At 44.0% G+C, this 27656-nt stretch overlaps 56 non-coding genes across 56 annotated transcripts; 21 read left to right on the top strand and 35 right to left on the bottom strand.

The window, feature by feature from the left end:
* Positions 1-318: 318 nt before the first annotated feature.
* Trnaq-uug (transfer RNA glutamine (anticodon UUG)) lies at positions 319-390 on the bottom strand. The gene has a single exon. It is a non-coding gene; the product is annotated as a tRNA-Gln (tRNA).
* Positions 391-397: 7 nt separating this feature from the next.
* On the bottom strand, positions 398-479 carry Trnas-gcu (transfer RNA serine (anticodon GCU)). Its single transcript has one exon. It is a non-coding gene; the product is annotated as a tRNA-Ser (tRNA).
* A 183-nt stretch (positions 480-662) lies between these two features.
* Positions 663-735, top strand: Trnak-cuu (transfer RNA lysine (anticodon CUU)). The gene has a single exon. It is a non-coding gene; the product is annotated as a tRNA-Lys (tRNA).
* A 659-nt stretch (positions 736-1394) lies between these two features.
* Trnak-cuu (transfer RNA lysine (anticodon CUU)) lies at positions 1395-1467 on the top strand. The gene has a single exon. It is a non-coding gene; the product is annotated as a tRNA-Lys (tRNA).
* Positions 1468-2002: 535 nt separating this feature from the next.
* Trnaq-uug (transfer RNA glutamine (anticodon UUG)) lies at positions 2003-2074 on the bottom strand. The gene has a single exon. It is a non-coding gene; the product is annotated as a tRNA-Gln (tRNA).
* A 7-nt stretch (positions 2075-2081) lies between these two features.
* On the bottom strand, positions 2082-2163 carry Trnas-gcu (transfer RNA serine (anticodon GCU)). The gene has a single exon. It is a non-coding gene; the product is annotated as a tRNA-Ser (tRNA).
* Positions 2164-2346: 183 nt separating this feature from the next.
* Positions 2347-2419, top strand: Trnak-cuu (transfer RNA lysine (anticodon CUU)). The gene has a single exon. It is a non-coding gene; the product is annotated as a tRNA-Lys (tRNA).
* Positions 2420-2625: 206 nt separating this feature from the next.
* Trnaq-uug (transfer RNA glutamine (anticodon UUG)) lies at positions 2626-2697 on the bottom strand. Its single transcript has one exon. It is a non-coding gene; the product is annotated as a tRNA-Gln (tRNA).
* A 7-nt stretch (positions 2698-2704) lies between these two features.
* Positions 2705-2786, bottom strand: Trnas-gcu (transfer RNA serine (anticodon GCU)). The gene has a single exon. It is a non-coding gene; the product is annotated as a tRNA-Ser (tRNA).
* A 462-nt stretch (positions 2787-3248) lies between these two features.
* Positions 3249-3320, bottom strand: Trnaq-uug (transfer RNA glutamine (anticodon UUG)). The gene has a single exon. It is a non-coding gene; the product is annotated as a tRNA-Gln (tRNA).
* A 380-nt stretch (positions 3321-3700) lies between these two features.
* Trnak-cuu (transfer RNA lysine (anticodon CUU)) lies at positions 3701-3773 on the top strand. Its single transcript has one exon. It is a non-coding gene; the product is annotated as a tRNA-Lys (tRNA).
* Positions 3774-4943: 1170 nt separating this feature from the next.
* Positions 4944-5016, top strand: Trnak-cuu (transfer RNA lysine (anticodon CUU)). Its single transcript has one exon. It is a non-coding gene; the product is annotated as a tRNA-Lys (tRNA).
* A 1796-nt stretch (positions 5017-6812) lies between these two features.
* Trnak-cuu (transfer RNA lysine (anticodon CUU)) lies at positions 6813-6885 on the top strand. The gene has a single exon. It is a non-coding gene; the product is annotated as a tRNA-Lys (tRNA).
* A 285-nt stretch (positions 6886-7170) lies between these two features.
* On the bottom strand, positions 7171-7252 carry Trnas-gcu (transfer RNA serine (anticodon GCU)). Its single transcript has one exon. It is a non-coding gene; the product is annotated as a tRNA-Ser (tRNA).
* An 806-nt stretch (positions 7253-8058) lies between these two features.
* On the top strand, positions 8059-8131 carry Trnak-cuu (transfer RNA lysine (anticodon CUU)). The gene has a single exon. It is a non-coding gene; the product is annotated as a tRNA-Lys (tRNA).
* A 285-nt stretch (positions 8132-8416) lies between these two features.
* Trnas-gcu (transfer RNA serine (anticodon GCU)) lies at positions 8417-8498 on the bottom strand. Its single transcript has one exon. It is a non-coding gene; the product is annotated as a tRNA-Ser (tRNA).
* Positions 8499-9662: 1164 nt separating this feature from the next.
* On the bottom strand, positions 9663-9744 carry Trnas-gcu (transfer RNA serine (anticodon GCU)). The gene has a single exon. It is a non-coding gene; the product is annotated as a tRNA-Ser (tRNA).
* Positions 9745-9927: 183 nt separating this feature from the next.
* Trnak-cuu (transfer RNA lysine (anticodon CUU)) lies at positions 9928-10000 on the top strand. The gene has a single exon. It is a non-coding gene; the product is annotated as a tRNA-Lys (tRNA).
* A 285-nt stretch (positions 10001-10285) lies between these two features.
* Trnas-gcu (transfer RNA serine (anticodon GCU)) lies at positions 10286-10367 on the bottom strand. Its single transcript has one exon. It is a non-coding gene; the product is annotated as a tRNA-Ser (tRNA).
* Positions 10368-10550: 183 nt separating this feature from the next.
* Positions 10551-10623, top strand: Trnak-cuu (transfer RNA lysine (anticodon CUU)). The gene has a single exon. It is a non-coding gene; the product is annotated as a tRNA-Lys (tRNA).
* A 206-nt stretch (positions 10624-10829) lies between these two features.
* Positions 10830-10901, bottom strand: Trnaq-uug (transfer RNA glutamine (anticodon UUG)). The gene has a single exon. It is a non-coding gene; the product is annotated as a tRNA-Gln (tRNA).
* Positions 10902-11173: 272 nt separating this feature from the next.
* Positions 11174-11246, top strand: Trnak-cuu (transfer RNA lysine (anticodon CUU)). Its single transcript has one exon. It is a non-coding gene; the product is annotated as a tRNA-Lys (tRNA).
* A 285-nt stretch (positions 11247-11531) lies between these two features.
* Trnas-gcu (transfer RNA serine (anticodon GCU)) lies at positions 11532-11613 on the bottom strand. The gene has a single exon. It is a non-coding gene; the product is annotated as a tRNA-Ser (tRNA).
* A 541-nt stretch (positions 11614-12154) lies between these two features.
* Positions 12155-12236, bottom strand: Trnas-gcu (transfer RNA serine (anticodon GCU)). Its single transcript has one exon. It is a non-coding gene; the product is annotated as a tRNA-Ser (tRNA).
* Positions 12237-12419: 183 nt separating this feature from the next.
* Positions 12420-12492, top strand: Trnak-cuu (transfer RNA lysine (anticodon CUU)). Its single transcript has one exon. It is a non-coding gene; the product is annotated as a tRNA-Lys (tRNA).
* A 206-nt stretch (positions 12493-12698) lies between these two features.
* On the bottom strand, positions 12699-12770 carry Trnaq-uug (transfer RNA glutamine (anticodon UUG)). Its single transcript has one exon. It is a non-coding gene; the product is annotated as a tRNA-Gln (tRNA).
* A 551-nt stretch (positions 12771-13321) lies between these two features.
* Positions 13322-13393, bottom strand: Trnaq-uug (transfer RNA glutamine (anticodon UUG)). Its single transcript has one exon. It is a non-coding gene; the product is annotated as a tRNA-Gln (tRNA).
* Positions 13394-13400: 7 nt separating this feature from the next.
* Positions 13401-13482, bottom strand: Trnas-gcu (transfer RNA serine (anticodon GCU)). The gene has a single exon. It is a non-coding gene; the product is annotated as a tRNA-Ser (tRNA).
* Positions 13483-13944: 462 nt separating this feature from the next.
* Positions 13945-14016, bottom strand: Trnaq-uug (transfer RNA glutamine (anticodon UUG)). Its single transcript has one exon. It is a non-coding gene; the product is annotated as a tRNA-Gln (tRNA).
* A 7-nt stretch (positions 14017-14023) lies between these two features.
* Positions 14024-14105, bottom strand: Trnas-gcu (transfer RNA serine (anticodon GCU)). Its single transcript has one exon. It is a non-coding gene; the product is annotated as a tRNA-Ser (tRNA).
* A 1163-nt stretch (positions 14106-15268) lies between these two features.
* On the bottom strand, positions 15269-15350 carry Trnas-gcu (transfer RNA serine (anticodon GCU)). The gene has a single exon. It is a non-coding gene; the product is annotated as a tRNA-Ser (tRNA).
* Positions 15351-15812: 462 nt separating this feature from the next.
* Positions 15813-15884, bottom strand: Trnaq-uug (transfer RNA glutamine (anticodon UUG)). Its single transcript has one exon. It is a non-coding gene; the product is annotated as a tRNA-Gln (tRNA).
* A 7-nt stretch (positions 15885-15891) lies between these two features.
* Trnas-gcu (transfer RNA serine (anticodon GCU)) lies at positions 15892-15973 on the bottom strand. Its single transcript has one exon. It is a non-coding gene; the product is annotated as a tRNA-Ser (tRNA).
* An 805-nt stretch (positions 15974-16778) lies between these two features.
* On the top strand, positions 16779-16851 carry Trnak-cuu (transfer RNA lysine (anticodon CUU)). Its single transcript has one exon. It is a non-coding gene; the product is annotated as a tRNA-Lys (tRNA).
* Positions 16852-17057: 206 nt separating this feature from the next.
* On the bottom strand, positions 17058-17129 carry Trnaq-uug (transfer RNA glutamine (anticodon UUG)). Its single transcript has one exon. It is a non-coding gene; the product is annotated as a tRNA-Gln (tRNA).
* A 272-nt stretch (positions 17130-17401) lies between these two features.
* Positions 17402-17474, top strand: Trnak-cuu (transfer RNA lysine (anticodon CUU)). Its single transcript has one exon. It is a non-coding gene; the product is annotated as a tRNA-Lys (tRNA).
* A 206-nt stretch (positions 17475-17680) lies between these two features.
* Positions 17681-17752, bottom strand: Trnaq-uug (transfer RNA glutamine (anticodon UUG)). Its single transcript has one exon. It is a non-coding gene; the product is annotated as a tRNA-Gln (tRNA).
* A 381-nt stretch (positions 17753-18133) lies between these two features.
* Trnak-cuu (transfer RNA lysine (anticodon CUU)) lies at positions 18134-18206 on the top strand. The gene has a single exon. It is a non-coding gene; the product is annotated as a tRNA-Lys (tRNA).
* A 206-nt stretch (positions 18207-18412) lies between these two features.
* Trnaq-uug (transfer RNA glutamine (anticodon UUG)) lies at positions 18413-18484 on the bottom strand. Its single transcript has one exon. It is a non-coding gene; the product is annotated as a tRNA-Gln (tRNA).
* A 257-nt stretch (positions 18485-18741) lies between these two features.
* On the bottom strand, positions 18742-18813 carry Trnaq-uug (transfer RNA glutamine (anticodon UUG)). Its single transcript has one exon. It is a non-coding gene; the product is annotated as a tRNA-Gln (tRNA).
* Positions 18814-19194: 381 nt separating this feature from the next.
* Positions 19195-19267, top strand: Trnak-cuu (transfer RNA lysine (anticodon CUU)). The gene has a single exon. It is a non-coding gene; the product is annotated as a tRNA-Lys (tRNA).
* Positions 19268-19473: 206 nt separating this feature from the next.
* Trnaq-uug (transfer RNA glutamine (anticodon UUG)) lies at positions 19474-19545 on the bottom strand. Its single transcript has one exon. It is a non-coding gene; the product is annotated as a tRNA-Gln (tRNA).
* A 257-nt stretch (positions 19546-19802) lies between these two features.
* Trnaq-uug (transfer RNA glutamine (anticodon UUG)) lies at positions 19803-19874 on the bottom strand. Its single transcript has one exon. It is a non-coding gene; the product is annotated as a tRNA-Gln (tRNA).
* A 381-nt stretch (positions 19875-20255) lies between these two features.
* Trnak-cuu (transfer RNA lysine (anticodon CUU)) lies at positions 20256-20328 on the top strand. The gene has a single exon. It is a non-coding gene; the product is annotated as a tRNA-Lys (tRNA).
* Positions 20329-20534: 206 nt separating this feature from the next.
* Trnaq-uug (transfer RNA glutamine (anticodon UUG)) lies at positions 20535-20606 on the bottom strand. Its single transcript has one exon. It is a non-coding gene; the product is annotated as a tRNA-Gln (tRNA).
* Positions 20607-21316: 710 nt separating this feature from the next.
* Positions 21317-21389, top strand: Trnak-cuu (transfer RNA lysine (anticodon CUU)). The gene has a single exon. It is a non-coding gene; the product is annotated as a tRNA-Lys (tRNA).
* Positions 21390-21924: 535 nt separating this feature from the next.
* Trnaq-uug (transfer RNA glutamine (anticodon UUG)) lies at positions 21925-21996 on the bottom strand. Its single transcript has one exon. It is a non-coding gene; the product is annotated as a tRNA-Gln (tRNA).
* A 7-nt stretch (positions 21997-22003) lies between these two features.
* Trnas-gcu (transfer RNA serine (anticodon GCU)) lies at positions 22004-22085 on the bottom strand. Its single transcript has one exon. It is a non-coding gene; the product is annotated as a tRNA-Ser (tRNA).
* A 462-nt stretch (positions 22086-22547) lies between these two features.
* On the bottom strand, positions 22548-22619 carry Trnaq-uug (transfer RNA glutamine (anticodon UUG)). The gene has a single exon. It is a non-coding gene; the product is annotated as a tRNA-Gln (tRNA).
* A 7-nt stretch (positions 22620-22626) lies between these two features.
* Positions 22627-22708, bottom strand: Trnas-gcu (transfer RNA serine (anticodon GCU)). The gene has a single exon. It is a non-coding gene; the product is annotated as a tRNA-Ser (tRNA).
* Positions 22709-22891: 183 nt separating this feature from the next.
* On the top strand, positions 22892-22964 carry Trnak-cuu (transfer RNA lysine (anticodon CUU)). Its single transcript has one exon. It is a non-coding gene; the product is annotated as a tRNA-Lys (tRNA).
* A 206-nt stretch (positions 22965-23170) lies between these two features.
* On the bottom strand, positions 23171-23242 carry Trnaq-uug (transfer RNA glutamine (anticodon UUG)). The gene has a single exon. It is a non-coding gene; the product is annotated as a tRNA-Gln (tRNA).
* Positions 23243-23793: 551 nt separating this feature from the next.
* Positions 23794-23865, bottom strand: Trnaq-uug (transfer RNA glutamine (anticodon UUG)). The gene has a single exon. It is a non-coding gene; the product is annotated as a tRNA-Gln (tRNA).
* A 380-nt stretch (positions 23866-24245) lies between these two features.
* Positions 24246-24318, top strand: Trnak-cuu (transfer RNA lysine (anticodon CUU)). Its single transcript has one exon. It is a non-coding gene; the product is annotated as a tRNA-Lys (tRNA).
* A 2521-nt stretch (positions 24319-26839) lies between these two features.
* Positions 26840-26912, top strand: Trnak-cuu (transfer RNA lysine (anticodon CUU)). The gene has a single exon. It is a non-coding gene; the product is annotated as a tRNA-Lys (tRNA).
* Positions 26913-27462: 550 nt separating this feature from the next.
* Positions 27463-27535, top strand: Trnak-cuu (transfer RNA lysine (anticodon CUU)). The gene has a single exon. It is a non-coding gene; the product is annotated as a tRNA-Lys (tRNA).
* Positions 27536-27656: the final 121 nt, after the last annotated feature.

Here is a 27656-nt window from a genome sequence, read left to right as displayed (position 1 = left end):
TCCAAGACGGCTTTAATGGCGGAACCTAATAACGAATCAGCCCGGCTAGCTCAGTCGGTAGAGCATGAGACTCTTAATCTCAGGGTCGTGGGTTCAAGCACAACGTTGGGCGTTTTCTGCTGCACTTTTAATTGCATTATGAACGCGGCGTGGAAATCACCAATACCCCTCTAAGCATGAGTTCTGCCATAAAGCTGGCAAATGTTGAAGAAATGACTTGAAAGCATTCAAATATGGCTTAGTTAATTTTGAATATATCAGCCTTTCCCTCACGTATTTTTCAAACAAAAGATTAAATCAGAATTCAAAAAGAAGGTCAGGTTCTACCGAGAGTTGAACTCGGATCGCTGGATTCAAAGTCCAGAGTGCTAACCATTACACCATAGAACCGAATGTGCGACGAAGATGGGATTCGAACCCACGCGGGCAGAACCCAAAGGATTAGCAGTCCATCGCCTTAACCACTCGGCCACCTCGTCTGTTTCTGTACCACGTCTACTTTATGGAAGACTAACATTGCTGAACCTGTTTTGACTTGCGTAACCTTTTACCAGCCCAAACAGTAGGATTACGCGAGTGGCCCAATTTTAAGTAATCTTAGGTGTGGTTAATTGCTGCGTTAGTCCAAGACGGCTTTAATGGCGGAAACTAATAACGAATCAGCCCAGCTAGCTCAGTCGGTAGAGCATGAGACTCTTAATCTCAGGGTCGTGGGTTCGAGCCCCACGTTGGGCGTTTTCTGATACACTTTTAATTGCATTACGAACGCGCCGTGGAAATCACCAATTCTCCTCTAAGCATGAGTTCTGCCATAAACCTTGCAAATGTTGAAGAAATGACTTGAAAGCATTCAAATATGGCTTAGTCAATTTTAAATAAATCAGCCTTTCCCTCACGTATTTGATAAACAAAAGATTAAAAAAGAATTCAAAAAAAAGGTCAGGTTCTACCAAGATTTGAACTCGGATCGCTGGATTTAAAGTCCAGAGTGCTAACCATTACACCATAGAACCGCATGTGCGACGAAGATGTGATTCGAACCCACGCGGGCACAGCACGAAGGATTAGCAGTCCATCGCCTTAACCACTCGGCCACCTCGTCTTTTTCGTTACGACGTCTACTCTATGGAAAGCTAACATTGCTGAACCTGTTTCGACTCACGTAACCTTTTATCAGCCCAAACAGTAGGATTACGCGACTGGCCCAATTTTAAGTAATTTAAGGTGTGGTCAATTGTTGCGTAAGTTTTGCTGAACCTGTTTCGACTCACGTAACCTGTTACCAGCCCAAACAGTAGGATTACGCGAGTGGCCCAATTTTAAGTAATTTAAGGTGTGGTCAATTGTTGCGTAAGTCCAAGACGGCTTTAATGGCGGAACCTAATACCGAATCAACCCGGCTGGCTAAGTCGGTAGAGCATGAGACTCTTAATCTCAGGGTCGTGGGTTCGAGCCCCACGTTGGGCGTTTTTTGATACACTTTTAATTGTATTACGAACGCGCCGTGGAAATCACCAATTCTCCACTAAGCATAAGTTCTGCCATAAACCTGGCAAATGTTGAAGAAATGACTTGAAAGCATTCAAATATGGCTTATTCAATTTTAAATAAATCAGCCTTTCCCTCACGTATTTGTTAAACAAAAGATTAAAAAAGAATTCAAAAAGAAGGTCAGGTTCTACCGAGATTTGATCTCGGATCGCTGGATTCAAAGTCCAGAGTGCTAACCATTACATCATAGAACCGGATGTGCGACGAAGATGTGATTCGAACCCACGCGGGCAGAGCCCGAAGGATTAGCAGTCCATCGCCTTAACCACTCGGCCACCTCGTCTGTTTCTGTACGACGTCTACTCTATGGAAAGCTAACATTGCTGAACCTGTTTCGACTCACGTAACTTTTTACCAGCCCAAAATATGGCTTAGTTAATTTTGAATATATCAGCCTTTCCCTCACGTATTTTTCAAACAAAAGATTAAATCAGAATTCAAAAAGAAGGTCAGGTTCTACCGAGAGTTGAACTCGGATCGCTGGATTCAAAGTCCAGAGTGGTAACCATTACACCATAGAACCGAATGTGCGACGAAGATGGGATTCGAACCCACGCGGGCAGAGCCCAAAGGATTAGCAGTCCGTCGCCTTAACCACTCGGCCACCTCGTCTTTTTCTGTACCACGTCTACTTTATGGAAATCTAACATTGCTGAACCTGTTTTGACTTGCGTAACCTTTTACCAGCCCAAAGAGTAGGATTACGCCAGTGGCCCAATTTTAAGTAATCTTAGGTGTGGTTAATTGTTGCGTTGGTCCAAGACGGCTTTAATGGCGGAAACTAATAACGAATCAGCCCAGCTAGCTCAGTCGGTAGAGCATGAGACTCTTAATCTCAGGGTCGTGGGTTTGAACCCTACGTTGGGCGTTTTCTGATAAACTTTTGATTGCATTACGAACGCGCCGTGAAAATCACCAATTCTCCTCTAAGCATGAGTTCTGCCATAAACCTGGCAAATGTTGAAGAAATTACTTGAAAGCATTCAAATATGGCTTAGTCAATTTTAAATAAATCAGCCTTTCCCTCACGTATTTTTTAAACAAAAGATTAAATCAGAATTCAAAAAGAAGGTCAGGTTCTACCGAGAGTTGAACTCGGATCGCTGGATTCAAAGTCCAGAGTGCTAACCATTACACCATAGAACCGAATGTGCGACGAAGATGGGATTCGAACCCACGCGGGCAGAGCCCAATGGATTAGCAGTCCATCGCCATAACCACTCGGCCACCTCGTCTGTTTCTGTACCACGTCTACTTTATGGAAATCTAACATTGCTGAACCTGTTTTGACTTGCGTAACCTTTTACCAGCCCAAACAGTAGGATTACGCGAGTGGCCCAATTTTAAGTAATCTTAGGCGTGGTCAATTGTTGTGTAAGTCCAAGACGGCTCTAATGGCGGAACCTAATACCGAATCAACCCGGCGGGCTCAGTCGGTAGAGCATGAGACTCTTAATCTCAGGGTCGTGGGTTCGAGCCCCACGTTGTGCGTTTTTTGATACACTTTTAATTGTATTACGAACGCGCCGTGGAAATCACCAATTCTCCTCTAAGCGTGAGTTCTGCCATAAACCTGGCAAATGTTGAAGACATGACTTGAAAGCATTCAAATATGGCTTATTCAAATTTTAATAAATCAGCCTTTCCCTCACGTATTTGTTAAACAAAAGATTAAAAAAGAATTCAAAAAGAAGGTCAGGTTCTACCGAGATTTGAACTCGGATCGCTGGATTCAAAGCCCAGAGTGCTAACCATTACACCATAGAACCGCATGTGCGACGAAGATGTGATTCGAACCCACGCGGGCAGAGCCTGAAGGATTAGCAGTTTATCGCCTTAACCACTCGGCCACCTCGTCTTTTTCTTTACAACGTCTACTCTATGGAAAGCTAACATTGCTGAACCTGTTTCGACTCACGTAACCTTTTACCAGCCCAAACAGTAGGATTACGCGCGTGGCCCAATTTTAAGTATTTTAAGGTGTGGTCAATTGTTGCGTAAGTTTTGCTGAACCTGTTTCGACTCACGTAACCTTTTACCAGCCCAAACAGTAGGATTACGCATTGGCCCAATTTTAGGTATTCTAAGGTGTTGTCAATTGTTGCGTAAGTCCAAGACGGCTTTAATGGCGGAACCTAATACCGAATCAGCCCGGCTGGCTCAGTCGGTAGAGCATGAGACTCTTAATCTCAGGGTCGTGGGTTTGAGCCCCACGTTGTGCGTTTTTTGATACACTTTTAATTGTATTACGAACGCGCCGTGGAAATCACCAATTCTCCTCTAAGCATGAGTTCTGCCATAAACCTGGCAAATGTTGAAGAAATGACTTGAAAGCATTCAAATATGGCTTATTCAAATTTAAATAAATCAGCCTTTCCCTCACGTATTTGTTAAACAAAAGATTAAAAAAGAATTCAAAAAGAAGGTCAGGTTCTACCGAGATTTGAACTCGGATCGCTGGATTCAAAGCCCAGAGTACTAACCATTACACCATAGAACCGCATGTGCGACGAAGATGTGATTCGAACCCACGCGGGCGGAGCCCGAAGGATTAGCAGTCCATCGCCTTAACCACTCGGCCACCTTGTCCGTTTCTGTACGACGTCTACTCTATGGAAAGCTAACATTGCTGAACCTGTTTCGACTCACGTAACCTTTTACCAGCCCAAACAGTAGGATTACGCGAGTGGCCCAATTTTAAGCAATTTAAGGTGTGGTCAATTGTTGCGTAAGCTGAAAACGGCTTTAATGGCGGAACCTAATAACGAATCAGCCCAGCTAATTCAGTCGGTAGAGCATGAGACTCTTAGTCTCAAGGTCGTGGGTTCGAGCCCCACGTTGGGCGTTTTCTGATAAACTTTTAATTGTATTACAAACGCGCCGTGGAAATCACCAATTCTCCTCTAAGCATGAGTTCTGCCATAAACCTGGCAAATGTTGAAAAAATGACTTGAAAGCATTCAAGTATGGCTTAATCAATTTTAACTAAATCAGCCTTTCCTCACGTATTTTTTACACAAAAGATTAAATAAAATTCAAAAAGAAGGTCAGGTTCTACGGAGATTTGAACTTGGATTGCTGGATTCAAAGTCCAGAGTGCTAACCATTACATCATAGAACCGAATGTGCGACGAAGTGAGATTCGAACCCACGCGGGCAGAGCCCAATGGATTAGCAGTCCATCGCCTTAACCACTCGGCCACCTGGTCAGTTTCTGTACCACGTCCACTTTATGGAAAGCTAACATTGCTGAACCTGTTTCGACTCACGTAACCTGTTACCAGCCCAAACAGTAGGATTACGCGAGTCGCCCAATTTAAAGTAACCTTAGGTGTGGTCAATTGTTGCGTAAGTCCAAGACGGCTTTACTGGCGGAACCTAATAACGAATCAGCCCGGCTAGCTCAGTCGGTAGAGCATGAGACTCTTAATCTCAGGGTCGTGGGTTCGAGCCCCACGTTGGGCGTTTTCTAATACACTTTTAATTGCATTACGAACGCGCCGTGGAAATCACCAATTCTCCTCTAAGCATGAGTTCTGCCATAAACCTGGCAAATGTTAAAGAAATGACTTGAAAGCATTCAAATATGGCTTAGTCAATTTTAAATAAATCAGCCTTTCCCTCACGTTTTCTTTAAACAAAAGATTAAATCAGAATTCAAAAAGAAGGTCAGGTTCTACCGAGATTTGAACTCAGATCACTGGATTCTAAGTCCAGAGGGATAACTATTACACCATAGAAACGAATGTGCGACGAAGATGGGATTCGAACACACGCGGGCAGAGCGCAATGGATTAGCAGTCCATCGCCTTACCCACTCGGCCACCTCGTCTGTTTCTGTACCACGTCTACTTTATGGAAAGCTAACATTGCTGAACCTGTTTCGAGTCACGTAACCTTTTACCAGCACAAACAGTGGGATTACACGAGTGCCCCAATTTTAAGTAATTTAAGGTGTGGTCAATTGTTGTGTAAGGCCAAGACGGCTTTAACGGCGGAATCTAATAACGAATCGGCCCGGCTAGCGCAGTCGGTACAGCATGAGACTCTTCATCGTAGGGTTGTGGGTTCGGGCCCCACGTTGGGAGTTTTCTGATACACTTTTAATTGCATTACCAACGCGCCTTAGAAATCACCAATTCCCCTCTAAGCATGAGTTCTGCCAAAAGCCTGGCAAATTTTGAAGAAATGACTTGAAAGCATTCAAATATGGTTTAGTCAATTTTAAATAAATCAGCCTTTCCCTCACGTTTTCTTTAAACAAAAGATTAAATCAGAATTCAAAAAGAAGATCAGGTTCTACCGAGATTTGAACTCGGATCGCTGAATTCAAAGTCCAGAGGGCTAACTATTACACCATAGAACCGAATGTGCGACGAAGATGGGATTCGAACCCACGCGGGCAGAGCCCAATGGATTAGCATTCCATCGCCTTAACCACTCGGCCATCTCGTCTGTTTCCGTACCACGTCTACTTTATGGAAAGCTAACATTTCTGAACCTGTTTCGACTCACGTAACCTTTTACCAGCTCAAACAGTAGGATTACGCGAGTGGCCCAATTTTAAATAATCTTAGGCGTGGTCATTTGTTGCGTAAGTCCAAGACGGCTTTAACGGCGGAATCTAATAACGAATCGGCCCGGCTAGCGCAGTCGGTACAGCATGAGACTCTTCATCGTAGGGTTGTGGGTTCGGGCCCCACGTTGGGATTTTTCTGATACACTTTTAATTGCATTACCAACGCGCCTTAGAAATCACCAATTCCCCTCTAAGCATGAGTTCTGCCATAAACCTGGCAAATGTTGAAGAAATGACTTGAAAGCATTCAAATATGGCTTAGTCAATTTTAAATAAATCAGCCTTTCCCTCACGTGTTTTTTTAACAAAAGATTAAATCAGAATTCAAAGAGAAGGTAAGGTTCTACCGAGATTTGAACTCGGATCGCTGGATTTAAAGTCCAGAGTGCTAAACATTACACCATAGAACCGAATGTGCGACGAAGATGGGATTCGAACCAACGCGGGCAGAGCCCAACGGATTAGCAGTCCATCGCCTTAACCACTCGGCCACCTCGTCTGTTTCTGTACCACGTCTACTTTATGGAAAGCTAACATTGCTGAACCTGTTTCGACACACGTAACCTTTTACCAGCCCAAACAGTAGGATTACGCCAGTGGCCCAATTTTAAGAAATCTTAGGTGTGGTCAATTGTTGCGTAAGTCCAAGACGGCTTTAATGGCGGAACCTAATAACGAATCAGCCCGGCTAGCTCAGTCGGTAGAGCATGAGACTCTTTATCTCAGGGTCGTGGGTTCGAGCCCCACGTTGGGCGTTTTCTGATACACTTTTAATTGCATTACGAACGCGCCGTGGAAATCACCAATTCTCCTCTAAGCATGAGTTCTGCCATAAACCTGGCAAATGTTGAAGAAATGACTTGAAAGCATTCAAATATGGCTTAGTCAATTTTAAATAAATCAGCCTTTCCCTCACGTATTTGTTAAACAAAAGATTAAAAAAGAATTCGAAAAGAAGGTCAGGTTCTACCGATATTTGAACTCGGATCGCTGGATTCAAAGTCCAGAGGGATAACTATTACACCATAGAACCGAATGTGCGACGAAGATGGGATTCGAACCCACGCGGGCAGAGCCCAACGGATTAGCAGTCCATCGCCTTAACCACTCGGCCACCTCGTCTGTTTCTGTACCACGTCTACTTTATGGAAAGCTAACATTGCTGAACCTGTTTCGACTCACGTAACCTTTTACCAGCCCAAACAGTAGGATTACGCGAGTGGCCCAATTTTAAGTAATTTAAGGTGTGGTCAATTGTTGCATAAGTCCAAGACGGCTTTAATGGCGGAACCTAATAACAAATCAGCCGGGCTAGCTCAGTCGGTAGAGCATGAAACTCTTAATCTCAGGGTCGTGGATTCGAGCCACACGTTGGGCGTTTTCTGCTGCACTTTTAATTGCATTACGAACGCGCCGGGGAAATCACCAATTCTCCTCTAAGCCTGAGTTCTGCCATAAACCTGGCAAATGTTGAAGAAATGACTTGAAAGCATTCAAATATGGCTTAGTCAATTTTAAATAAATCAGCCTTTCCCTCACGTATTTTTTTAACAAAAGATTAAATCAGAATTCAAAGAGAAGGTAAGGTTCTACCGAGATTTGAACTCGGATCGCTGGATTTAAAGTCCAGAGTGCTAAACATTACACCATAGAACCGAATGTGCGACGAAGATGGGATTCGAACCCACGCGGGCAGAGCCCAACGGATTAGCATTCCATCGCCTTAACCACTCGGCCACCTTGTCTGTTTCTGTACGACGTCTACTCTATGGAAAGCTAACATTGCTGAACCTGTTTCGACTCACGTAACCTTTTACCAGCCCAAACAGTAGGATTACACGAGTGGCCCAATTTTAAGTAATGTAAGGTGTGGTCAATTGTTGCGTAAGTCCAAGACGGCTTTAATGGCGGAACCTAATAACGAATCAGCCCGGCTAGCTCAGTCGGTAGAGCATGAGACTCTTAATCTCAGGGTCGTGGGTTCGAGTCCCACGTTGGGCGTTTTCTGATACACTTTTAATTGCATTACGAACGCGCCGTGGAAATCACCAATTCTCCTCTAAGCATGAGTTCTGCCATAAACCTGGCTAATGTTGAAGAAATGACTTGAAAGCATTCAAATATGGCTTAGTCAATTTTAAATAAATCAGCCTTTCCCTCACGTATTTGTTAAACAAAAGATTAAAAAAGAATTCGAAAAGAAGGTCAGGTTCTACCGAGATTTCAACTCGGATCGCTGGATTCAAAGTCCAGAGGGCTAACCATTACACCATAGAACCGAATGAGCGACGAAGATGGGATTCGAACCCACGCGGGCAGAGCCCAATGGATTAGCAGTCCATCGCCTTAACCACTCTGCCACCTCGTCTGTTTCTGTACCACGTCAACTTTATGGAAAGCTAACATTGCTGAACCTGTTTCGACTCACGTAACCTTTTACCAGCCCAAACAGTAGGATTACGCGAGTGGCCCAATTTTAAGTAATTTAAGGTGTGGTCAATTGTTGCATAAGTCCAAGACGGCTATAATGGCGGAACCTAATAACGAATCAGCCGGGCTAGCTCAGTCGGTAGAGCATGAAACTCTTCATCGTAGGGTTGTGGGTTCGGGCCCCACGTTGGGAGTTTTCTGATACACTTTTAATTGCATTACCAACGCGCCTTAGAAATCACCAATTCCCCTCTAAGCATGAGTTCTGCCGAAAGCCTGGCAAATTTTGAAGAAATGACTTGAAAGCATTCAAATATGGTTTAGTCAATTTTAAATAAATCAGCCTTTCCCTCACGTTTTCTTTAAACAAAAGATTAAATCAGAATTCAAAAAGAAGGTCAGGTTCTACCGAGATTTGAACTCGGATCGCTGAATTCAAAGTCCAGAGGGCTAACTATTACACCATAGAACCGAATGTGCGACGAAGATGGGATTCGAACCCACGCGGGCAGAGCCCAATGGATTAGCATTCCATCGCCTTAACCACTCGGCCATCTCGTCTGTTTCTGTACCACGTCTACTTTATGGAAAGCTAACATTTCTGAACCTGTTTCGACTCACGTAACCTTTTACCAGCTCAAACAGTAGGATTACGCGAGTGGCCCAATTTTAAATAATCTTAGGCGTGGTCAATTGTTGCGTAAGTCCAAGACGGCTTTAACGGCGGAATCTAATAACGAATCGGCCCGGCTAGCGCAGTCGGTACAGCATGAGAGTCTTCATCGTAGGGTTGTGGGTTCGGGCCCCACGTTGGGATTTTTCTGATACACTTTTAATTGCATTACCAACGCGCCTTAGAAATCACCAATTCCCCTCTAAGCATGAGTTCTGCCATAAACCTGGCAAATGTTGAAGAAATGACTTGAAAGCATTCAAATATGGCTTAGTCAATTTTAAATAAATCAGCCTTTCCCTCACGTGTTTTTTTAACAAAAGATTAAATCAGAATTCAAAGAGAAGGTAAGGTTCTACCGAGATTTGAACTCGGATCGCTGGATTTAAAGTCCAGAGTGCTAAACATTACACCATAGAACCGAATGTGCGACGAAGATGGGATTCGAACCCACGCGGGCAGAGCCCAACGGATTAGCAGTCCATCGCCTTAACCACTCGGCCACCTCGTCTGTTTCTGTACCACGTCTACTTTATGGAAAGCTAACATTGCTGAACCTGTTTCGACACACGTAACCTTTTACCAGCCCAAACAGTAGGATTACGCCAGTGGCCCAATTTTAAGAAATCTTAGGTGTGGTCAATTGTTGCGTAAGTCCAAGACGGCTTTAATGGCGGAACCTAATAACGAATCAGCCCGGCTAGCTCAGTCGGTAGAGCATGAGACTCTTTATCTCAGGGTCGTGGGTTCGAGCCCCACGTTGGGCGTTTTCTGATACACTTTTAATTGCATTACGAACGCGCCGTGGAAATCACCAATTCTCCTCTAAGCCTGAGTTCTGCCATAAACCTGGCAAATGTTGAAGAAATGACTTGAAAGCATTCAAATATGGCTTAGTCAATTTTAAATAAATCAGCCTTTCCCTCACGTATTTTTTTAACAAAAGATTAAATCAGAATTCAAAGAGAAGGTAAGGTTCTACCGAGATTTGAACTCGGATCGCTGGATTTAAAGTCCAGAGTGCTAAACATTACACCATAGAACCGAATGTGCGACGAAGATGGGATTCGAACCCACGCGGGCAGAGCCCAACGGATTAGCAGTCCATCGCCTTAACCACTCGGCCACCTCGTCTGTTTCTGTACCACGTCTACTTTATGGAAAGCTAACATTGCTGAACCTGTTTCGACACACGTAACCTTTTACCAGCCCAAACAGTAGGATTACACGAGTGGCCCAATTTTAAGTAATGTAAGGTGTGGTCAATTGTTGCGTAAGTCCAAGACGGCTTTAATGGCGGAACCTAATAACGAATCAGCCCGGCTAGCTCAGTCGGTAGAGCATGAGACTCTTAATCTCAGGGTCGTGGGTTCGAGTCCCACGTTGGGCGTTTTCTGATACACTTTTAATTGCATTACGAACGCGCCGTGGAAATCACCAATTCTCCTCTAAGCATGAGTTCTGCCATAAACCTGGCTAATGTTGAAGAAATGACTTGAAAGCATTCAAATATGGCTTAGTCAATTTTAAATAAATCAGCCTTTCCCTCACGTATTTGTTAAACAAAAGATTAAAAAAGAATTCGAAAAGAAGGTCAGGTTCTACCGAGATTTGAACTCGGATCGCTGGATTCAAAGCCCAGAGTGCTAACCATTACACCATAGAACCACATGTGCGACGAAGATGTGATTCGAACCCACGCGGATAGAGCTCGAAGGATTAGCAGTCCATCGCCTTAACCACTCGGCCACCTTGTCTGTTTCTGTACGACGTCTACTCTATGGAAAGCTAACATTGCTGAACCTGTTTCGACTCACGTAACCTTTTACCAGCCCAAACAGTAGGATTACACGAGTGGCCCAATTTTAAGTAATGTAAGGTGTGGTCAATTGTTGCGTAAGTCCAAGACGGCTTTAATGGCGGAACCTAATAACGAATCAGCCCGGCTAGCTCAGTCGGTAGAGCATGAGACTCTTAATCTCAGGGTTGTGGGTTCGAGTCCCACGTTGGGCGTTTTCTGATACACTTTTAATTGCATTACGAACGCGCCGTGGAAATCACCAATTCTCCTCTAAGCATGAGTTCTGCCATAAACCTGGCTAATGTTGAAGAAATGACTTGAAAGCATTCAAATATGGCTTAGTCAATTTTAAATAAATCAGCCTTTCCCTCACGTATTTGTTAAACAAAAGATTAAAAAAGAATTCCAAAAGAAGGTCAGGTTCTACCGAGATTTCAACTCGGATCGCTGGATTCAAAGTCCAGAGGGCTAACCATTACACCATAGAACCGAATGTGCGACGAAGATGGGATTCGAACCCACGCGGGCAGAGCCCAATGGATTAGCAGTCCATCGCCTTAACCACTCTGCCACCTTGTCTGTTTCTGTACGACGTCTACTCTATGGAAAGCTAACATTGCTGAACCTGTTTCGACTCACGTAACCTTTTACCAGCCCAAACAGTAGGATTACACGAGTGGCCCAATTTTAAGTAATGTAAGGTGTGGTCAATTGTTGCGTAAGTCCAAGACGGCTTTAATGGCGGAACCTAATAACGAATCAGCCCGGCTAGCTCAGTCGGTAGAGCATGAGACTCTTAATCTCAGGGTCGTGGGTTCAAGCACAACGTTGGACGTTTTCTGCTGCACTTTTAATTGCATTATGAACGCGGCGTGGAAATCACCAATTCCCCTCTAAGCATGAGTTCTGCCATAAAGCTGGCAAATTTTGAAGAAATGACTTGAAAGCATTCAAATATGGCTTAGTTAGTTTTGAATATATCAGCCTTTCCCTCACGTATTTTTCAAACAAAGGATTAAATCAGAATTCAAAAAGAAGGTCAGGTTCTACCGAGAGTTGAACTCGGATGGCTGGATTCAAAGTCCAGAGTGCTAAACATTACACCATAGAACCGAATGTGCGACGAAGATGGGATTCGAACCCACGCGGGAAGAGCCCAACGGATTAGCAGTCCATCGCCTTAACCACTCGGCCACCTCGTCTGTTTCTGTACCACGTCTACTTTATGGAAAGCTAACATTGCTGAACCTGTTTCGACACACGTAACCTTTTACCAGCCCAAACAGTAGGATTACGCGAGTGGCCCAATTTTAAGTAATCTTAGGTGTGGTCAATTGTTGCGTAAGTCCAAGACGGCTTTAATGGCGGAACCTAATAACGAATCAGCCCGGCTAGCTCAGTCGGTAGAGCATGAGACTCTTAATCTCAGGGTCGTGGGTTCGAGCCCCACGTTGGGCGTTTTCTGATACACTTTTAATTGCATTACGAACGCGCCGTGGAAATCATCAATTCTCCTCTAAGCATGAGTTTTGCCATAAACCTGGCAAATGTTGAAGAAATGACTTGAAAGCATTCAAATATGGCTTAGTCAATTTTAAACAAATCAGCCTTTCCCTCACGTATTTGTTAAACAAAAGATTAAAAAAGAATTCGAAAAGAAGGTCAGGTTCTACCGAGATTTGAACTCGGATCGCTGGATTCAAAGTCCAGAGTGCTAACCATTACACCATAGAAACACATGGGCGACGAAGATGTGATTCGAACCCACGCGGACAGAGCCCGAAGGATTAGCAGTCCATCGCCTTAACCACTCGGCCACCTTGTCTGTTTCTGTACGACGTCTACTCTATGGAAAGCTAACATTGCTGAACCTGTTTCGACTCACGTAACCTTTTACCAGCCCAAACAGTAGGATTACGCGAGTGGCCCAATTTTAAGTAATGTAAGGTGTGGTCAATTGTTGCGTAAGTCCAAGACGGCTTTAATGGCGGAACCTAATAACGAATCAGCCCGGCTAGCTCAGTCGGTAGAGCATGAGACTCTTAATCTCAGGGTCGTGGGTTCAAGCACAACGTTGGGCGTTTTCTGCTGCACTTTTAATTGCATTATGAACGCGGCGTGGAAATCACCAATTCCCCTCTAAGCATGAGTTCTGCCATAAAGCTGGCAAATTTTGAAGAAATGACTTGAAAGCATTCAAATATGGCTTAGTTAATTTTGAATATATCAGCCTTTCCCTCACGTATTTTTCAAACAAAAGATTAAATCAGAATTCAAAAAGAAGGTCAGGTTCTACCGAGAGTTGAACTCGGATGGCTGGATTCAAAGTCCAGAGTGCTAACCATTACACCATAGAACCGAATGTGCGACGAAGATGGGATTCGAACCCACGCTGGCAGAGCCCAATGGATTAGCAGTCCATCGCCTTAACCACTCGGCCACCTCGTCTGTTTCTGTACCACGTCTACTTTATTGAAATCTAAAATTGCTGAATCTGCTTTGACTTGCGTAACCTTTTACTAGCCCAAACAGTAGGATTACGCGACTGGCCCAATTTTAAGTAATTTAAGGTGTGGTCAATTGTTGCATAAGTCCAAGACGGCTTTAATGGCGGAACCTAATAACGAATCAGCCCGGCTAGCTCAGTCGGTAGAGCATGAAACGCTTAATCTCAGGGTCGTGGATTCGAGCCCCACGTTGGGCGTTTTCTGCTGCACTTTTAATTGCATTACGAACGCGCCGGGGAAATCACCAATTCTCCTCTAAGCCTGAGTTCTGCCATAAACCTGGCAAATATTGAAGAAATGACTTGAAAGCATTCAAATATGGCTTAGTCAATTTTAAATAAATCAGCCTTTCTCTCACGTATTTTTTTAACAAAAGAATAAATCAGAATTCAAAGAGAAGGTCAGGTTCTACCGAGATTTGAACTCGGATCGCTGGATTCAAAGTCCAGAGTGCTAAACATTACACCATAGAACCAAATGTGCGACGAAGATGGGATTCGAACCCACGCGGGCAGAGCCCAACGGATTAGCAGTCCATCGCCTTAACCACTCGGCCACCTCGCCTGTTTCTGTACCACGTCTACTTTATGGAAAGCTAACATTGCTGAACCTGTTTCGCCACACGTAACCTTTTACCAGCCCAAACAGTAGGATTACGCGAGTGGCCCAATTTTATGTAATCTTAGGTGTGGTCAATTGTTGCGTAAGTCAATGACGGCTTTATAGGCGGAACCTAATAACAAATCAGCCCGGCTAGCTCAGTCGGTAGAGCATGACACTCTTAATCTCAGGGTCGTGGTTTCGAGCCTCACGTTGGGCGTTTTCTGATACACTTTTAATTGCATTACGAACGCGCCATGGAAATCACTAATTCTCCTCTAAGCATGAGTTCTGCCATAAACCTGGCAAATGCTGAAGAAATGTCTTGAAAGCTTTCAAATATGGTTTAGTCAATTTTAGATAAATCATCCCTTCCTCACGTATTTTTCAAACAAATGTTTAAATCAGAGTTCAGAAAGAAAGTCACATTCTACCGAGATTTGAATTCGGATCGCGGGATTCAAAGTCCAGGGTGCTAACCATTACACCATAGAACCGAATGTGCGATGAAGATGGGATTCGAAACCACTCGAGCAGCGCCCAATGGATTAACAGACCATCGCCTTAACCACTTGGCCACCTCGTCTGTTATTGTACCACGTCTACTTTATGGAAAGCTATCATTGCTGAACCAGTTTCGACTCACGCAACCTCTTACCAGCCCAAACAGTAGGATTACGCGAGTGGCCCAATTTTAAGTAATCTTAGGTGTGGTCAATTGTTGCGTAAGTCCAAGACGGCTTTAATGGCGGAACCTAATAACGAATCAGCCCGGCTAGCTCAGTCGGTAGAGCATGAGACTCTTAATCTCAGGGTCGTGGGTTCAAGCACAACGTTGGGCGTTTTCTGCTGCACTTTTAATTGCATTATGAACGCGGCGTGGAAATCACCAATTCCCCTCTAAGCATGAGTTCTGCCATAAAGCTGGCAAATTTTGAAGAAATGACTTGAAAGCATTCAAATATGGCTTAGTTAGTTTTGAATATATCAGCCTTTCCCTCACGTATTTTTGAAACAAAGGATTAAATCAGAATTCAAAAAGAAGGTCAGGTTCTACCGAGAGTTGAACTCGGATGGCTGGATTCAAAGTCCAGAGTGCTAAACATTACACCATAGAACCGAATGTGCGACGAAGATGGGATTCGAACCCACGCGGGAAGAGCCCAACGGATTAGCAGTCCATCGCCTTAACCACTCGGCCACCTCGTCTGTTTCTGTACCACGTCTACTTTATGGAAAGCTAACATTGCTGAACCTGTTTCGACACACGTAACCTTTTACCAGCCCAAACAGTAGGATTACGCGACTGGCCCAATTTTAAGTAATTTAAGGTGTGGTCAATTGTTGCATAAGTCCAAGACGGCTTTAATGGCGGAACCTAATAACGAATCAGCCCGGCTAGCTCAGTCGGTAGAGCATGAAACGCTTAATCTCAGGGTCGTGGATTCGAGCCCAACGTTGGGCGTTTTCTGCTGCACTTTTAATTGCATTACGAACGCGCCGGGGAAATCACCAATTCTCCTCTAAGCCTGAGTTCTGCCATAAACCTGGCAAATATTGAAGAAATGACTTGAAAGCATTCAAATATGGCTTTGTCAATTTTAAATAAATCAGCCTTTCTCTCACGTATTTTTTTAACAAAAGAATAAATCAGAATTCAAAGAGAAGGTCAGGTTCTACCGAGATTTGAACTCGGATCGCTGGATTCAAAGTCCAGAGTGCTAAACATTACACCATAGAACCAAATGTGCGACGAAGATGGGATTCGAACCCACGCGGGCAGAGCCCAACGGATTAGCAGTCCATCGCCTTAACCACTCGGCCACCTCGCCTGTTTCTGTACCACGTCTACTTTATGGAAAGCTAACATTGCGGAACCTGTTTCGCCACACGTAACCTTTTACCAGCCCAAACAGTAGGATTACGCGAGTGGCCCAATTTTATGTAATCTTAGGTGTGGTCAATTGTTGCGTAAGTCCATGACGGCTTTATAGGCGGAACCTAATAACAAATCAGCCCGGGTAGCTCAGTCGGTAGAGCATGACACTCTTAATCTCAGGGTCGTGGTTTCGAGCCTCACGTTGGGCGTTTTCTGATACACTTTTAATTGCATTACGAACGCGCCATGGAAATCACTAATTCTCCTCTAAGCATGAGTTCTGCCATAAACCTGGCAAATGCTGAAGAAATGTCTTGAAAGCTTTCAAATATGGTTTAGTCAATTTTAGATAAATCATCCCTTCCTCACGTATTTTTCAAACAAATGTTTAAATCAGAGTTCAGAAAGAAAGTCACATTCTACCGAGATTTGAATTCGGATCGCGGGATTCAAAGTCCAGGGTGCTAACCATTACACCATAGAACCGAATGTGCGATGAAGATGGGATTCGAAACCACTCGAGCAGCGCCCAATGGATTAACAGACCATCGCCTTAACCACTTGGCCACCTCGTCTGTTACTGTACCACGTCTACTTTATGTAAAGCTATCATTGCTGAACCAGTTTCGACTCACGTAACCTCTTACCAGCCCAAACAGTAGGATTACGCGAGTGGCCCAATTTTAAGTAATTTAAGGTGTGGTCAATTGTTGCGTAAGTCCAAGACGGCTTTAATGGCGGAACCTAATACAGAATCAACCCGGCTGGCTAAGTCGGTAGAGCATGAGACTCTTAATCTCAGGGTCGTGGGTTCGAGCCCCACGTTGGGCGTTTTTTGATACACTTTTAATTGTATTACGAACGCGCCGTGGAAATCACCAATTCTCCACTAAGCATAAGTTCTGCCATAAACCTGGAAAATGTTGAAGAAATGACTTGAAAGCATTCAAATATGGCTTATTCAATTTTAAATAAATCAGCCTTTCCCTCACGTATTTGTTAAACAAAAGATTAAAAAAGAATTCAAAAAGAAGGTCAGGTTCTACCGAGATTTGATCTCGGATCGCTGGATTCAAAGTCCAGAGTGCTAACCATTACACCATAGAACCGAATGTGCGATGAAGATGGGATTCGAACCCACTCGAGCAGCGCCCAATGGATTAACAGACCATCGCCTTAACCACTTGGCCACCTCGTCTGTTACTGTACCACGTCTACTTTATGGAAAGCTTTCATTGCTGAACCAGTTTCGACTCACGTAACCTCTTACCAGCCCAAACAGTAGGATTACGCGAGTGGCCCAATTATAAGTAATCTTAGGTGTGGTCAATTGTTGCGTAAGTCCAAGACGGCTTTAATGGCGGAACCTAATAACGAATCAGCCCGGCTAGCTCAGTCGGTAGAGCATGAGACTCTTAATCTCAGGGTCGTGGGTTCGAGCCCCACGTTGGGCGTTTTCTGATACACTTTTAATTGCATTACGAACGCGCCGTGGAAATCACCAATTCTCCTCTAAGCATGAGTTCTGCCATAAACCTTGCAAATGTTGAAGAAATGTCTTGAAAGCATTCAAATATGGCTTAGTCAATTTTAAATAAATCAGCCTTTCCCTCACGTATTTGTTAAACAAAAGATTAAAAAAGAATTCAAAAAAAAGGTCAGGTTCTACCAAGATTTGAACTCGGATCGCTGGATTCAAAGTCCAGAGTGCTAACCATTACACCATAGAACCGCATGTGCGACGAAGATGTGATTCGAACCCACGCGGGCACAGCCCGAAGGATTAGCAGTCCATCGCCTTAACCACTCGGCCACCTCGTCTTTTTCGTTACGACGTCTACTCTATGGAAAGCTAACATTGCTGAACCTGTTTCGACTCACGTAACCTTTTATCAGCCCAAACAGTAGGATTACGCGACTGGCCCAATTTTAAGTAATTTAAGGTGTGGTCAATTGTTGCGTAAGTTTTGCTGAACCTGTTTCGACTCACGTAACCTGTTACCAGCCCAAACAGTAGGATTACGCGAGTGGCCCAATTTTAAGTAATTTAAGGTGTGGTCAATTGTTGCGTAAGTCCAAGACGGCTTTAATGGCGGAACCTAATACCGAATCAACCCGGCTGGCTAAGTCGGTAGAGCATGAGACTCTTAATCTCAGGGTCGTGGGTTCGAGCCCCACGTTGGGCGTTTTTTGATACACTTTTAATTGCATTACGAACGCGCCGTGGAAATCACCAATTCTCCTCTAAGCATGAGTTCTGCCATAAACCTTGCAAATGTTGAAGAAATGACTTGAAAGCATTCAAATATGGCTTAGTCAATTTTAAATAAATCAGCCTTTCCCTCACGTATTTGTTAAACAAAAGATTAAAAAAGAATTCAAAAAGAAGGTCAGGTTCTACCGAGATTTGATCTCGGATCGCTGGATTCAAAGTCCAGAGTGCTAACCATTACACCATAGAACCGCATGTGCGACGAAGATGTGATACGAACCCACGCGGGCAGAGCCCGAAGGATTAGCAGTCCATCGCCTTAACCACTCGGCCACCTCGTCTGTTTCTGTACGACGTCTACTCTATGAAAAGCTAACATTGCTGAACCTGTTTCGACTCACGTAACTTTTTACCAGCCGAAAATATGGCTTAGTTAATTTTGAATATATCAGCCTTTCCCTCACGTATTTTTCAAACAAAAGATTAAATCAGAATTCAAAAAGAAGGTCAGGTTCTACCGAGAGTTGAACTCGGATCGCTGGATTCAAAGTCCAGAGTGCTAACCATTACACCATAGAACCGCATGTGCGACGAAGATGTGATTCGAACCCACGCGGGCACAGCCCGAAGGATTAGCAGTCCATCGCCTTAACCACTCGGCCACCTCGTCTTTTTCGTTACGACGTCTACTCTATGGAAAGCTAACATTGCTGAACCTGTTTCGACTCACGTAACCTTTTATCAGCCCAAACAGTAGGATTACGCGACTGGCCCAATTTTAAGTAATTTAAGGTGTGGTCAATTGTTGCGTAAGTTTTGCTGAACCTGTTTCGACTCACGTAACCTGTTACCAGCCCAAACAGTAGGATTACGCGAGTGGCCCAATTTTAAGTAATTTAAGGTGTGGTCAATTGTTGCGTAAGTCCAAGACGGCTTTAATGGCGGAACCTATTACCGAATCAACCCGGCTGGCTAAGTCGGTAGAGCATGAGACTCTTAATCTCAGGGTCGTGGGTTCGAGCCCCACGTTGGGCGTTTTTTGATACACTTTTAATTGTATTACGAACGCGCCGTGGAAATCACCAATTCTCCACTAAGCATAAGTTCTGCCATAAACCTGGAAAATGTTGAAGAAATGACTTGAAAGCATTCAAATATGGCTTATTCAATTTTAAATAAATCAGCCTTTCCCTCACGTATTTGTTAAACAAAAGATTAAAAAAGAATTCAAAAAGAAGGTCAGGTTCTACCGAGATTTGATCTCGGATCGCTGGATTCAAAGTCCAGAGTGCTAACCATTACACCATAGAACCGCATGTGCGACGAAGATGTGATTCGAACCCACGCGGGCAGAGCCCGAAGGATTAGCAGTCCATCGCCTTAACCACTCGGCCACCTCGTCTGTTTCTGTACGACGTCTACTCTATGAAAAGCTAACATTGCTGAACCTGTTTCGACTCACGTAACTTTTTACCAGCCGAAAATATGGCTTAGTTAATTTTGAATATATCAGCCTTTCCCTCACGTATTTTTCAAACAAAAGATTAAATCAGAATTCAAAAAGAAGGTCAGGTTCTACCGAGAGTTGAACTCGGATCGCTGGATTCAAAGTCCAGAGTGCTAACCATTACACCATAGAACCGCATGTGCGACGAAGATGTGATTCGAACCCACGCGGGCACAGCCCGAAGGATTAGCAGTCCATCGCCTTAACCACTCGGCCACCTCGTCTTTTTCGTTACGACGTCTACTCTATGGAAAGCTAACATTGCTGAACCTGTTTCGACTCACGTAACCTTTTATCAGCCCAAACAGTAGGATTACGCGACTGGCCCAATTTTAAGTAATTTAAGGTGTGGTCAATTGTTGCGTAAGTTTTGCTGAACCTGTTTCGACTCACGTAACCTGTTACCAGCCCAAACAGTAGGATTACGCGAGTGGCCCAATTTTAAGTAATTTAAGGTGTGGTCAATTGTTGCGTAAGTCCAAGACGGCTTTAATGGCGGAACCTATTACCGAATCAACCCGGCTGGCTAAGTCGGTAGAGCATGAGACTCTTAATCTCAGGGTCGTGGGTTCGAGCCCCACGTTGGGCGTTTTTTGATACACTTTTAATTGTATTACGAACGCGCCGTGGAAATCACCAATTCTCCACTAAGCATAAGTTCTGCCATAAACCTGGAAAATGTTGAAGAAATGACTTGAAAGCATTCAAATATGGCTTATTCAATTTTAAATAAATCAGCCTTTCCCTCACGTATTTGTTAAACAAAAGATTAAAAAAGAATTCAAAAAGAAGGTCAGGTTCTACCGAGATTTGATCTCGGATCGCTGGATTCAAAGTCCAGAGTGCTAACCATTACACCATAGAACCGCATGTGCGACGAAGATGTGATTCGAACCCACGCGGGCAGAGCCCGAAGGATAAGCAGTCCATCGCCTTAACCACTCGGCCACCTCGTCTGTTTCTGTACGACGTCTACTCTATGAAAAGCTAACATTGCTGAACCTGTTTCGACTCACGTAACTTTTTACCAGCCGAAAATATGGCTTAGTTAATTTTGAATATATCAGCCTTTCCCTCACGTATTTTTCAAACAAAAGGTTAAATCAGAATTCAAAAAGAAGGTCAGGTTCTACCGAGAGTTGAACTCGGATCGCTCTATTCAAAGTCCAGAGTGCTAACCATTACACCATAGAACCGAATGTGCGACGAAGATGGGATTCGAACCCACGCGGGCAGAGCCCAAAGGATTAGCAGTCCATCGCCTAAACCACTTGGCCACCTCGTCTGTTTCTGTACCACGTCTACTTTATGGAAATCTAACATTGCTGAACCTGTTTTGACTTGCGTAACCTTTTACCAGCCCAAACAGTAGGATTACGCGAGTGGCCCAATTTTAAGTAATTTAAGGTGTGGTCAATTGTTGCGTAAGTTTTGCTGAACCTGTTTCGACTCACGTAACCTGTTACCAGCCCAAACAGTAGGATTACGCGAGTGGCCCAATTTTAAGTAATTTAAGGTGTGGTCAATTGTTGCGTAAGTCCAAGACGGCTTTAATGGCGGAACCTCATACCAAATCAACCCGGCTGGCTAAGTCGGTAGAGCATGAGACTCTTAATCTCAGGGTCGTGGGTTCGAGCCCCACGTTGGGCGTTTTTTGATACACTTTTAATTGTATTACGAACGCGCCGTGGAAATCACCAATTCTCCACTAAGCATAAGTTCTGCCATAAACCTGGCAAATGTTGAAGAAATGACTTGAAAGCATTCAAATATGGCTTATTCAATTTTAAATAAATCAGCCTTTCCCTCACGTATTTGTTAAACAAAAGATTAAAAAAGAATTCAAAAAGAAGGTCAGGTTCTACCGGGATTTGATCTCGGATCGCTGGATTCAAAGTCCAGAGTGCTAACCATTACACAATAGAACCGCATGTGCGACGAAGATGTGATTCGAACCCACGCGGGCAGAGCCCGAAGGATTAGCAGTCCATCGCCTTAACCACTCGGCCACCTCGTCTGTTTCTGTACGACGTCTACTCTATGGAAAGCTAACATTGCTGAACCTGTTTCGACTCACGTAACTTTTTACCAGCCCAAAATATGGCTTAGTTAATTTTGAATATATCAGCCTTTCCCTCACGTATTTTTCAAACAAAAGATTAAATCAGAATTCAAAAAGAAGGTCAGGTTCTACCGAGAGTTGAACTCGGATCGCTGGATTCAAAGTCCAGAGTGCTAACCATTACACCATAGAACCGAATGTGCGACGAAGATGGGATTCGAACCCACGCGGGCAGAGCCCAAAGGATTAGCAGTCCGTCGCCTTAACCACTCGGCCACCTCGTCTTTTTCTGTACCACGTCTACTTTATGGAAATCTAACATTGCTGAACCTGTTTTGACTTGCGTAACCTTTTACCAGCCCAAAGAGTAGGATTACGCCAGTGGCCCAATTTTAAGTAATCTTAGGTGTGGTTAATTGTTGCGTTAGTCCAAGACGGCTTTTATGGCGGAAACTAATAACGAATCAGCCCAGCTAGCTCAGTCGGTAGAGCATGAGACTCTTAATCTCAGGGTCGTGGGTTTGAACTCTATGTTGGGCGTTTTCTGATAAACTTTTGATTGCATTACGAACGCGCCGTGAAAATCACCAATTCTCCTCTAAGCATGAGTTCTGCCATAAACCTGGCAAATGTTGAAGAAATGACTTGAAAGCATTCAAATATGGCTTAGTCAATTTTAAATAAATCAGCCTTTCCCTCACGTATTTTTTAAACAAAAGATTAAATCAGAATTCAAAAAGAAGGTCAGGTTCAACCGAGAGTTGAACTCGGATCGCTGGATTCAAAGTCCAGAGTGCTAACCATTACACCATAGAACCGAATGTGCGACGAAGATGGGATTCGAACCCACGCGGGCAGAGCCCAATGGATTAGCAGTCCATCGCCTTAACCACTCGGCCACCTCGTCTGTTTCTGTACCACGTCTACTTTATGGAAATCTAACATTGCTGAACCTGTTTTGACTTGCGTAACCTTTTACCAGCCCAAACAGTAGGATTACGCGAGTGGCCCAATTTTAAGTAATCTTAGGCGTGGTCAATTGCTGTGTAAGTCCAAGACGGCTCTAATGGCGGAACCTAATACCGAATCAGCCCGGCTGGCTCAGTCGGTAGAGCATGAGACTCTTAATCTCAGGGTCGTGGGTTCGAGCCCCACGTTGTGCGTTTTTTGATACACTTTTAATTGTATTACGAACGCGCCGTGGAAATCACCAATTCTCCTCTAAGCGTGAGTTCTGCCATAAACCTGGCAAATGTTGAAGACATGACTTGAAAGCATTCAAATATGGCTTATTCATATTTAAATAAATCAGCCTTTCCCTCACGTATTTGTTAAACAAAAGATTAAAAAAGAATTCAAAAAGAAGGTCAGGTTCTACCGAGATTTGAACTCGGATCGCTGGATTCAAAGCCCAGAGTGCTAACCATTACACCATAGAACCGCATGTGCGACGAAGATGTGATTCGAACCCACGCGGGCAGAGCCCGAAGGATTAGCAGTCCATCGCCTTAACCACTCGGCCACCTCGTCTGTTTCTGTACCACGTCTACTTTATGGAAAGCTAACATTGCTGAACCTGTTTTGACTCACGTAACTGTTTACCAGCCCAAACAGTAGGATTACGCGAGTGGCCCAATTTTAAGTAATCTTAGGCGTGGTCAATTGTTGTGTAAGTCCAAGACGGCTTTAATGGCGGAACCTAATAACGAAGAGGCCCGGCAAGCTCAGTCGGTAGAGCATGAGACTCTTAATCTCAGGTTTGTGGGATCGAGCCCCACGTTGGGCGTTTTCTGATACACTTTTAATTGCATTACGAACGCGCCGTGGAAATCACCAATTCTCCTCTAAGCATGAGTTCTGCCACAAACCTGGAAAATGTTGAAGATATGACTTGAAAGCATTCAAATATGGCTTAGTCAATTTTAAATAAATCAGCCTTTCCCTCACGTATTTGTTAAACAAAAGATTAAAAAAGAATTCAAAAAGAAGGTCAGGTTCTACCGAGATTTGAACTCGGATCGCTGGATTCAAAGTCCAGAGTGCTAACCATTACACCATAGAACTGCATGTGCGACGAAGATGTGATTCGAACGCACGCGGGCAGAGCCCGAAGGATTAGCAGTTTATCGCCTTAACCACTCGGCCACCTCGTCTTTTTCTTTACAACGTCTACTCTATGGAAAGCTAACATTGCTGAACCTGTTTCGACTCACGTAACCTTTTACCAGCCCAAACAGTAGGATTACGCGCGTGGCCCAATTTTAAGTAATTTAAGGTGTGGTCAATTGTTGCGTAAGTTTTGCTGAACCTGTTTCGACTCACGTAACCTTTTACCAGCCCAAACAGTAGGATTACGCATTGGCCCAATTTTAGGTATTCTAAGGTGTGGTCAATTGTTGCGTAAGTCCAAGACGGCTTTAATGGCGGAACCTAATACCGAATCAGCCCGGCTGGCTCAGTCGGTAGAGCATGAGACTCTTAATCTCAGAGTCGTGGGTTCGAGCCCCACGTTGTGCGTTTTTTGATACACTTTTAATTGTATTACGAACGCGCCGTGGAAATCACCAATTCTCCTCTAAGCATGAGTTCTGCCATAAACCTGGGAAATGTTGAAGAAATGACTTGAAAGCATTCAAATATGGCTTATTCAAATTTAAATAAATCAGCCTTTCCCTCACGTATTTGTTAAACAAAACATTAAAAAAGAATTCAAAAAGAAGGTCAGGTTCTACCGAGATTTGAACTCGGATCGCTGAATTCAAAGTCCAGAGGGCTAACTATTACACCATAGAACCGAATGTGCGACGAAGATGCGATTCGAACCCACGCGGGCAGAGCCCAATGGATTAGCATTCCATCGCCTTAACCACTCGGCCACCTCGTCTGTTTCTGTACCACGTCTACTTTATGGAAAGCTAACATTTCTGAACCTGTTTCGACTCACGTAACCTTTTGCCAGCTCAAACAGTAGGATTACGCGAGTGGCCCAATTTTAAGCAATTTAAGGTGTGGTCAATTGTTGCGTAAGCTCAAGACGGCTTTAATGGCGGAACCTAATAACGAATCAGCCCAGCTAATTCAGTCGGTAGAGCATGAGACTCTTAGTCTCAAGGTCGTGGGTTCGAGCCCCACGTTGGGCGTTTTCTGATAAACTTTTAATTGTATTACGAACGCGGCGTGGAATTCACATATCTCCTCTAAGCATGAGTTCTGCCATAAACCTGGCAAATGTTGAAGAAATGACTTGAAAGCATTCAAGTATGGCTTAGTCAATTTTAACTAAATCAGCCTTTCCTCACGTATTTTTTACACAAAAGATTAAATAGAATTCAAAAAGAAGGTCAGGTTCTACGGAGATTTGAACTCGGATTGCTGGATTCAAAGTCCAGAGTGCTAACCATTACATCATAGAACCGAATGTGCGACGAAGTGAGATTCGAACCCACGCAAGCAGAGCCCAATGGATTAGCAGTCCATCGCCTTAACCACTCGGCCACCTGGTCTGTTTCTGTACCACGTCCACTTTATGGAAAGCTAACATTGCTGAACCTGCTTCGACTCACGTAACCTGTTACCAGCCCAAACAGTAGGATTACGCGAGTCGTCCAATTTTATATAATTTAAGGTGTGGTCAATTGTTGTGTAAGGCCAAGACGGCTTTAACGGCGGAATCTAATAACGAATCGGCCCGGCTAGCGCAGTCGGTACAGCATGAGACTCTTCATCGTAGGGTTGTGGGTTCGGGCCCCACGTTGGGAGTTTTCTGATACACTTTTAATTGCATTACCAACGCGCCTTAGAAATCACCAATTCCCCTCTAAGCATGAGTTCTGCCAAAAACCTGGCAAATTTTGAAGAAATGACTTGAAAGCATTCAAATATGGTTTAGTCAATTTTAAATAAATCAGCCTTTCCCTCACGTTTTCTTTAAACAAAAGATTAAATCAGAATTCAAAAAGAAGGTCAGGTTCTACCGAGATTTGAACTCGGATCGCTGAATTCAAAGTCCAGAGGGCTAACTATTACACCATAGAACCGAATGTGCGACGAAGATGGGATTCGAACCCACGCGGGCAGAGCCCAATGGATTAGCATTCCATCGCCTTAACCACTCGGCCACCTTGTCTGTTTCTGTACCACGTCTACTTTATGGAAAGCTAACATTTCTGAACCTGTTTCGACTCACGTAACCTTTTACCAGCTCAAACAGTAGGATTACGCGAGTGGCCCAATTTTAAATAATCTTAGGCGTGGTCAATTGTTGCGTAAGTCCAAGACGGCTTTAACGGCGGAATCTAATAACGAATCGGCCCGGCTAGCGCAGTCGGTACAGCATGAGACTCTTCATTGTAGGGTTGTGGGTTCGGACCCCACGTTGGGAGTTTTCTGATACACTTTTAATTGCATTACCAACGCGCCTAAGAAATCACCAATTCCCCTCTAAGCATGAGTTCTGCCAAAACCTGGCAAATTTTGAAGAAATGACTTGAAAGCATTCAAATATGGCTTAGTCAATTTTAGATAAATTATCCCTTCCTCACGCATTTCTTAAACAAATGATTAAATCAGAGTTCAAAAAGAAAATCAGATTCTACCAAGATTTGAGCTCTGATCGCTGGGTTCAAAGTCCAGAGTGCTAACCATTACATCATAGAACCGAATGTGCGACGAAGTGGGATTCGAACCCACGCGGGCAGAGGCCAATGGATTAGCAGTCCATCGCCTTAACCACTCGGCCACCTCGTCTGTTTATATACCACGTCCACTTTATGGAAAGCTAACATTGCTGAACCTGTTTCGACTCACGTAACCTTTTACCAGCCCAAACAGTAGGATTACGCGAGTGGTCCAATTTTAAGTAATTTAAGGTGTGGTCAATTGTTGCGTAAGTTTTGCTGAACCTGTTTCGACTCACGTAACCTTTTACTAGCCCAAACAGTAGGATTAAGCGAGTGGCCCAATTTTAAGTAATTTAAGGTGTGGTCAATTGTTGCGTAAGTCCAAGACGCCTTTAATGGCGGAACCTAATACCGAATCAGCCCGGCTGGCTCAGTCGGTAGAGCATGAGACTCTTAATCTCAGGGTCGTGGGTTCGAGCCCCACGCTGGGCGTTTTTTGATACACTTTTAATTGTATTACGAACGCGCCGTGGAAATCACCAATTCTCCTCAAAGCATGAGTTCTTCCATAAACCTGGCAAATGTTGAAGAAATGACTTGAAAGCATTCAAGTATGGCTTATTCAATTTTAAATAAATCAGCCTTTCCCTCACGTATTTGTTAAACAAAAGATTAAAAAAGAATTCAAAAACAAGGTCAGGTTCTACCGAGATTTGAACTCGGATCGCTGGATTCAAAGCCCAGAGTGCTAACCATTTCACCATAGAACCGCATGTGCGACGAAGATGTGATTCGAGCCTGCGCGTGCGGAGCCCGAAGGATTAGCAGTCGATCGCCTTAACCACTCGGCCACCTCGTCTGTTTCTGTACGACGTCTACTCTATGGAAAGCTAACATTGCTGAACCTTTTTCGACTCACGTAACCTTTTACCAGCCCAAACAGTAGGATTACGCGAGTGGCCCAATTTTAAGTAATTTAAGGTGTGGTCAATTGTTGCGTAAGTCCAAGACGGCTTTAATGGCGGAACCTAATAACGAATCAGCCCGGCTAGCTCAGTCGGTAGAGCATGAGACTCTTAGTCTCAAGGTCGTGGGTTCGAGCCCCACGTTGGGCGTTTTCTGCTTTACTTTTAATTGCATTATGAACGCGCCGTGGAAATCACCAATTCCCCTCTAAGCATGAGTTCTGCCATAAACCTGGCAAATTTTGAAGAAATGACTTGAAAGCATTCAAAT

This window comes from Hydractinia symbiolongicarpus, chromosome 14, assembly GCF_029227915.1.
Source record: "Hydractinia symbiolongicarpus strain clone_291-10 chromosome 14, HSymV2.1, whole genome shotgun sequence".
Lineage (NCBI taxonomy): Eukaryota > Metazoa > Cnidaria > Hydrozoa > Anthoathecata > Hydractiniidae > Hydractinia > Hydractinia symbiolongicarpus.
The sequence above is the reverse complement of the archived record's forward strand: the minus strand, read 5'-3'. Positions and strand labels throughout refer to the sequence as shown.